This window comes from Canis aureus, chromosome 33 (assembly GCF_053574225.1).
Source record: "Canis aureus isolate CA01 chromosome 33, VMU_Caureus_v.1.0, whole genome shotgun sequence".
In the NCBI taxonomy this organism is placed as follows: domain Eukaryota; kingdom Metazoa; phylum Chordata; class Mammalia; order Carnivora; family Canidae; genus Canis; species Canis aureus.
In genome coordinates this window covers 28762202-28771388 of record NC_135643.1, presented here as the reverse complement: position 1 = coordinate 28771388, position 9187 = coordinate 28762202, and positions in this window count along the sequence as shown.

Sequence of the window (9187 nt, the reverse complement as noted above, 5' to 3'; positions counted from 1 at the left end):
GTGTCTCTCATGAATAAATAAAATCTTAAAAAAAAAAAAAAAAAGACTTGGATGATCAAAGTAGCTAATGATATAAAAAGGAAAGTAATCGGGTGAAGAGGGATGACAGCATTAGTATAGGCATGAGATCAAATCTGAAATGCTTATATTTATATTCCCCAAATGAATGAGAACATATAATATAAATAATAGTGAAAGGGAATATAAGGGAAGGGAGAAGAAATGTGTGGGAAATATCAGAAAGGGAGACAGAACGTAAAGACTGCTAACTCTGGGAAACGAACTAGGGGTGGTGGAAGGGGAGGAGGGCGGGGGGTGGGAGTGAATGGGTGACGGGCACTGGGGGTTATTCTGTATGTTAGTAAATTGAACACCAATAAAAAATAAATTTAAAAAAAAAAGGCAAAAAAAAATCTGAAATGCTGAGATTGAGATATTAACTGTGACTTGCATAATACTTTTAAAACAAAGTCTTCTAATCTTCTGTGATGATGGCTCCTATTAATTTCCTTTCCATCTTCTATAGGCTAAATCCTCTAATTTCTCTGTAATGTTAAGGTGACTCAGACAATTTTTTATCTACTAAAAAGTCGGTTTCTTACGAATCAGCTTAATTGGTCATAACGAACAATCTGTTCTTTTCCCAATATTGGGTCCCTTTAATTCTTCCCTGGGCACTAGAAGATTGAACTATGCTCTATTCACGCAAAAGTGTGACCAAAGCATAGTGAATCCTCTCTATTCATCCTATGATTCATTCTAATTTTTCCATAGGCAAGTGATGCCAGCAGGATATGCTAAATTTCAAGTCCATTCTGTCATAATACTATTTTTTCCATGCTCTTCATGAGTCATTTTAAACTTAACAACAAAAACAGACCTCATATGCTCTTATAATTACCCATTGTTAGATTAGTTTTCTAATTTTTTTTAACTTAGAGGATTTTTAAAAATTAAACTACTCGTTTGTAGATACGACCTTCATCATGTCCTGATTCTCTTCATACTCTAGCCCTCTAAAATAATAGCCACTAACATCCTTCCATACAACCAACTTAACGATTTTAAAATAGTTGCAATGTGACTAATTTAACGACCCTAACAAACACCCTCTTGTACAGGATATAATTGCATTTATAGCATTTTCCTAAATATTCTCTAATTTTATCAGGTTAACAGCTGTGTGATGCAGATAGGAAGTGGTATGGGCTGAATGTTTTCTCAAAATTGATATGTTGAAGTCTGAAACTCCAGCACCTCAGAATGTGGCTGTACTTGAGATAGGATTTTTTTTTTTAAGATTTTATTTATTCATGACACACACACAGGCAGAGACACAGGCACAGGGAGAAGCAGGCTCCATGCAGGGAGCCCGATGCAGGACTCGATCCTGGGTCCCAAGGATCAGGCCCTGGGCCGAAGGTGGCACTAAACCGCTGAGCCGCCCAGGCTGCCCGAGATAGGATTTTTATTTTTTATTTTTTATTTATTTATTTTTTATTTTTTTTATTTGTTTATTTATGATAGGCACACAGTGAGAGAGAGAGAGGCAGAGACACAGGCAGAGGGAGAAGCAGGCTCCATGCACGGGGACCGCCCGATGTGGGATTCGATCCTGGGTCTCCAGGATCGCGCCCTGGGCCAAAGGCAGGCGCCAAACCGCTGCGCCACCCAGGGATCCCCCGAGATAGGATTTTTAAAGAGGTACGAAGGTAAATTGAGATCATGTGAGTAGACCCTAATCCAATCTGACTAGTGTCCTTTGCAAAGAGGAGATTAGAACACAGTCCAAAGAGGAAGACCTCATGAAAATGTGGGGAGAAGATGACTAACTGCAGTCCAGGAGAGAGGCCTCAGAAGACACCAACCCTGCTAACACCTTGATCTTGGACTTCTAGGCTCCAGAACTGAGAGACTATAGGTTTCTGTTGCTTAAATACCCAGCGTGTAGTACCTTGTTATGGCAGTTGTCACAAACTAATACAGAAAGCACACTGTTTATAATATAATACCATGGGGAAACTATTTTTTTATTTCTTTAAAGATTTCATTTTTAAGAAATCTCTACATCCAACGTGGGGTTTGAACTTACAACCCTGAGATCAAGAGCTGCATGCTTTACTGCAAAGTCATCCAGGTGCCCCAGGGTAAACATTTCAACATGAAACTACGTAGCTCATCCAGCGCTTCTTGGGGATTAATTTCCCCAAATTATATTCAGGGCTTTCTTGCCAGAAAAAGGAATACTTTCCGCTCCACTCTTCCTATTTTAAATATGTGAATAAAATAATAATAATTTGCAGTTAAGAAAGAGAATACTAAAATATTTTGGGGGTAGGGAGTGAGGGGAAAGAAGACAAAGAGCACATTAAGAAAAAAAATCATTTTTTATTGAATCTCCCAAAATAATTTTACACCAGCCGCTTTCCCACTGAAATCCTTCTTGCTATACATGAATTTTGGCCAGACGTGTTGGTAACAGTAGATCTAAAATATCTAAGTACTTACTATTTTGTGTCCAAGAATGGTGTTAAATTACTCTATTTGTGAAACTACAATTGCCCAGCTGGTTTGTAATCCCCTGGGAGGTAAATGCCACACACCACACCTATCTAGAGTCAGTGAGCCTGAACAGAGAGACCTTATGGTTTAGGAAGAGTTTGCAAAATGCTAATGAAAAGAGAAAGCAGAAATATTATTTATGCTATTTAGTTGCACAACTCCACAAGGCATTTTAAAATTAACCGCTTCAGGGACGCCTGGGTGGCTCAGGGAGTGTCTGCCTTTGGCTCAGGTCATGATCTGTGATCCTGGGGTCTTAGGAGTGAGTCCTGTATCAGGCTCCCCACGGGAGCTTCTCCCTCAGCCTGTGTCTCTGCCCCTCTCTGTGTCTGTCATGAATAAATAAATAAAATCTTTTTAAAAAATTAACCACTTCATTTCCTTTAAGTTTCTTTCTTTCTTTCTTTCTTTTTTTTAATTTTAAATAGTCTTTTCTTTTTTTTAATTTATTTATGATAGTCACACAGAGAGAGAGAGAGAGGCAGAGACACAGGCAGAGGGAGAAGCAGGCTCCATGCACCAGGAGCCCGACGTGGGATTCGATCCCGGGTCTCCAGGATCGCGCCCTGGGCCAAAGGCAGGCGCCAAACCGCTGCGCCATCCAGGGATCGATCTTTCTTTCTTTCTTTCTTTCTTTCTTTCTTTCTTTCTTTCTTTCTTTCTTTCGATTATTTATTCATGAGAGACACAGAGAGAGGCAGAGATACAGGGAGAGGGAGAAGCAGGCTCCTCGCGGGGAGCCCGACGTGGGACTCGATCCCAGATCCCAGGATCAGGCCCTGAGCCAAAGGCAGACGCTCAATCGCTGAGCCACTCAGGCGTCCCAATTTCTTTTAAGTTTCTATGATTTACTTCATATATACTCATTTGAGTATATTCTATGTATAGTTTTCATGGACTTCTTTATGTACTTTCTGAGCATTCATTCGTGTGCTCTATATGAAATTGGGATAATAAATGTACCCACCTCAAGCATAAGAATTAGATGAAATAATTAGCACACTGTGTAGCATTTAGTTAGAGCTCGGTAAATGTAAGCTTATAAGAATATAAGAATTATCCTCGGGGCCCTAATGATGCTTTAAACACTACAGGTTGGCACTCTCACCGCCCTTTTATCACCCTTTGCAGCTTTTCCCTACCCTTTCCAAAATTTGATTGTGAGACTGGACAGAACTGGTTTTCTATATTCAGCCTTTATGCCTTATCTGAATAAATAAACTTGCCAATCTTCAGTGTTACCCACTTCATTCCTCTCCGGGTGCATGTATGTACTATGATTTTCCTGAAGAGGGATAAAGGGAGGGAGGTCCCTGAAAAATCTAAATATCAGTGGAATGGAGAATCTCAAAAGTAACAAAATCCGATTCCCAAAACTTCTTTTTTTTGTTTGGATAAAGTGGTGCCAGGACTGGAACAAATTTGTTATTTAATGCCCAAACTGGAAATAGGCCAGGTGTCCTTCAACAAAAGAAAGAAGGAGGATACTGTGGTATATTTATAAAAGACTACTACTCAGCAAGAGAAAAGAAAAAAGCTATGATACAAGCCATGATGTTTCTTGAAAAACATTATGCTGTGTGGAGAAGCCAGACACAAAAGAGTGTGTCAGGAGCATGCTAGGAAGGCGCACACACTGAGTTGTGTCTTTCCATGATGTCACTTTTATTCAATCATAAAGCAAGGTTAACATAATTGTAAAGCAGGTACAGGATTCCAAACTCAACGACATTTCACCATGTGATTAACTTGGCTTCTTACACAGCACACAGAGCAGAATGTAACACAAGCCACACAACCAACAAGATAACAGAAAGACGCAGGAAGTTAATGACCCAAACTCTGAGGTCAGTCTGTGGGCACACAGTTGAAATAAGGTCTCAACCTGGTCCAGGTCAGCTCTTGGCACTCAATGCTTCTTATGTTCAAGCAGTGGAGGATCTCGGTTCTGTTCAGAGATCAATCTAGCAGAGCCTTTAAGTGTTGAGGGCAGTCACCTTTTTCAAGTGGTCAGACATAGGTCATGTCTGAAGAGTTGACAGTTCTGCCAAAATCCTCCCATTTTTAAAGGTCTCAGTCCCCCGCAAGACCTCCTCTGGTTCTGCTAGTTATCGGTTTTGGGGTGTCAGCTGACGCTGGTCCCAGCGATATCTCCTAGCTGCAGTATCCTTCCCTGTTTGTGTTGCCTGCCTGACACAGGCCCCTGCTTGACATGAGTGACTCCATCTTGGTCTCTACAGAGTGCATACTGAATAATTCCATTTCTATGAAGTTTTAGAACAGGTATATAATTGATATGTGGTGAAGAAATGAGACCAGGAGGTGGGATTGACTGGGAAGGGCATGAGAAACTTTTCTGGGGTGGTGGAAGTGTTCTATATCTTGATCAGAGTGTTGGTTACTTGGGTGAATGCATTTGTCAAAGCCAAACGGTGTATTTCACTATAGACAAATTAGATCTCAGTAGGACAAATTTTTAAAAATCCAATATCTTGGGAAGAAAAGACACGCTGAAGAAGACTTACCTACCAACTATGAATGCCAACCAGTAGCAGGTACATGATACATTGTTGTTACAACAGTGACCAGTGGTTTAGTATGTAAATAAAGAGGAATACCAGATGAGCACCTGGGCGGCTCATTCTGTTAAGACTCCAACTCTTGGTTTCTGCTCAGGTCATGATCTCAGGGTTGTGAGATTAAGCCCTGGGTTGGTCTCTGTGCTGAGCACAGCAGCAGAAGAAGGATAGCAGAATAAGTGCTTAAAGAGTGACATTCTTCTTAAAAATTAAATGTTCCCTTACTTTAGTTAGCCTGGCTATAATTGTTAAGGATTCCTGATGTTTGATTTTCATAGGCTGAACCATCCCCATATTCCCTGTTGTTTTTTTCTTCTCCCTTATTTACTTCCATTTATTATGCAGAAGTCATTGTGGAAACCACACACGAGTTCTGCCCAAACCTAATTCGGTTGGCATGGATAAGTTGTTAATCTTCTGACTCTTGTTTTCTTCTCCTGGTAAAATCTGTGAGCTGTAACACCAGGACTCTAAAGATTTCGGCAGTCCCTGACATTTGCCCTCTCAATCAGATTGTCAGAGCTTTGAACTTGGCCCTGGTTAATAACAGGTCAATAAAATCTGTAAAAATAAAGTGTATTTACAAGGCAAAGTGTAAGCTGGTTGCCGAATAAAACTAAGTGTTGTGACTTCCTGCTGCAGGTAGCATGCTTGGTTCTTGGTCTGATAATGAAGTCTCATTTCTAATTAAAAAAAAAGTTACCTATTCCTTCCTTTAGGCAAGAATGTACAGCAAACCAGGTATTTGAAAGTCAATCTCTTTTTTTTTTTTTTTTTAATTTTTATTTATTTGTGATAGTCACAGAGAGAGAGAGAGAATGAGGCAGAGACACAGGCAGAGGGAGAAGCAGGCTCCATGCACCGGGAGCCCGATGTGGGATTCGATCCCGGGTCTCCAGGATCGCGCCCTGGGCCAAAGGCAGGCGCCAAACCGCTGCGCCACCCAGAGATCCCGAAAGTCAATCTCTTATTCTGATTTTAAAAAGAGTAATACATAAGTCTTTTTTTTTTAATTTGAAAATGCAGGAAACCATAAAAGAAGAAATAATCATCTTTTAATTGTTTCCACTTAGGTAATTTGTAACATTTCTATGTGTATTTTTCCAGTCTCTGCCCCCTAAGTATCTGTGATATTTTAAATATTTTTTTAAGATTTTATTTATTTATTCATGAGAGACAGAAAGAGAGAGGCAGGGACATAGGTAGAGGGAGAAACAGGCTCCCTGCAGGGACCCCGATGTGGGACTCGATCCCAGGACCCCAGAATCATGACCTGAGCCAAAAGCAGATACTCAACCACTGAGCCACCCAGGTGCCTCAATATTTTAAATCTTTACAAATATTTCTATGTATAGTATTCACATAGTTAACAAATATGTGAACAATTACATATCATTAACATTTCCATGTTATTTTTCCACAAATAATTTTTAATGATCATATTCTAGTCCAGGGTTTCAGCAATATTTTCCTGTGAAGGGGCCAAATAGTAAACATTTTGGGCTTTGCAAGCCATATGGTCTCTGTCACAATACAGCTCTGCCCTGCGAGTGGGAAACTAGCAGTAGACAATATGTAGACGAATGGGCATGGCTGTATTTCAATACAACTTTACTTATTAAAAGAAAAACACACACACACACACACAAAAAACCCAGCAGCTGGACTTGAACCTGTAGGCCATTATTTGCTGACTTCTAGATTAAAAAGAAATCCATTGTTTAGGAATATTTTGAAATTTGTCTGACCAAGACCCTATTGTCAACACATAGGCTACATCAGGAGTTTTGGTTTTGTTTTGGCCACTGTGAACAAAACATATATATATATATATATATATATATATATATATATATATATATATTATATATATTTCAGTAGGATGAATGCTGAGAAATAGAACTGGTACTAAGGCCATTGTTACATAAAACAAGTACACACACACACACACTTTGCCTTTCTACTCTCAGAGATAACCTCTGTTAAGTGTGAAATATATCCTTTCAGATTTTTTACATGCTTAAACTCTCCCTCTCCCATCAATGTCATCATAATATGCTTTTGGTTCATTAATCTGCTCTTTCCACATGACAGTGTATGTTGAGGATCTTGCCATGTCAGTGAGTATTGATTTGCCTCATCCTTTTTATTTTTTATTTTTTTAGATTTTATTTATTTATTCATGAGAGACACACAGAGAGAGAGAGAGAGAGGCAAAGACACAGGCAGAGGGAGAAGCAGGCTCCATGTAGGGAGCCCGACGTGGGACTCGATCCCGGGTCTCCAGGATCACGCCCTGGGCCGAAGGGGGCGCTAAACTGCTAGCCACCCAGGCGTCCGGCCTCATCCTTTTTAAACAGCTATTTGATATTTTATTAAATGGATTTATTCTCTCAATAAATATTTACTGAGCACTGAGTGTCAGACATTGCTCTCAGTACTGAGAATACTGTGTGAACAAAACAAAGTGTTTGCCTTCAAGGAGCTTACTTTCCAGTGGAAGAAGACAGATCGAAGGTGAATAAATAAATGTATAGTGTCTATTGGTGACAAGTACCATGGAGGAGATAAAGCATGTTAAGATTGCTATCTGTGTGTGTGTGTGGGGGGGGGGGGAGTTGTTCTCGCACACAAGGGAAAGCTCTTTTGAATAGATAGCTTGTCGCTGGATGGGAGGCTTGTAGGCACCTGGGGAAAGAGCATGCCAGACAGAGAAAGCAGCAAGTGCAAAGGCCCTGAAGGTGAAGTATGCTGGGACTTTTCCAGGAACAAGGAGGCCATGTGGCTGGAGTGAAGAAGGTAAGGGGGAGGATACAAAGATACAAAGAGATGATATCAAAGAGGTAGACTTGTAGGCATTGTAGACACTTTGGCTTTTCTCTAAGATGGTTAACCACTGAAGCAATTTTGAGAAAAAATAGCATCATCTGGCTTAGGGTTTTGTGTGTGTATGTTTTAAATTTTTATTTATTTGAGAGAGAGAGAGAGCAGGAGGAGCAGAAGAAGACGGAGAGAATCCCAAGCAGACCCCCTGCTGAAAGCAGAGCTGGATGCAGGGCTTCATCCATGACTCTGAGATCATGATCTGAGCTGAAACCCAGAGTCAGATGCTTAGCCGACTGAGCCACCCAGGCCCCCCATAAGTATTTTGACTACTGTACCTTCACGGTAAGTTTTGAAATAGGAAGTGTGAGATCTCCAACTATTTCTTCTTTTTCAAGATTGTTTTGGCTATATTGGCTACATTGACAATTTTCCTATTGTTTTGATTCCTTGAAATTCAATATGAACTTTTGAATGAGTTTTTCTATTTCTGTACAAAGCACCATTAAAATTTGTATAAAGATTGTGTTGGATTTGTAAATTCCTTTGGGTAGTATTATCTTAACAAAATAAATCTTCCCATCCATGAATATGGAATATCTTCTCATTTATTCAATACTTTTTAGCATAGAAGACTTTCATCTCCCTGGTTAAATATATTCCTATTTTATTCTTTTTGATGCTATTGTAAATGAAACAGCTTTCCTAATTTCCTTTTCAGATTGTTGTTAAAAATACAGAAATAGGACTTGATTTTTGTGTGTTGATTTTGTATAATTTTGAATTCATTTATTAGATCTGGTAGTCTTTTTAAAAAATGTTTATCAGTCAATTCAAGACAGGAGACAGTAATAAGCTAAATCAGACTTTGGTTCTAGTAATGTGGGAGCCACTTGTTTAGCATTTCAGATAAGAGGGCTCAGTAAGGAGCTGAGGCCCATTTCCAGGCAATCCCTGCATTTCTGATAAGAGGGTTCCTAGGAGAAGCCTATTTCCTCCACCCCAAGCTCTATAATATGTCTAAGACAATACAAAATGCAACAGAATCTTTGTTCTTTTGTTTTTTAATTCTTTTCTTTTTTTTCCGGAGAGGGGGCAGGTAGGCGGAGGGAGAGGGAGAGAGAATCTTAAGCAGTCTCTACGCCCAGCATCGAGCCCAATGTGGGACTCAGTCTCACAACCCTGAAATCATTACCTGAGCCAAATTAAGAGTTGGATGCTTA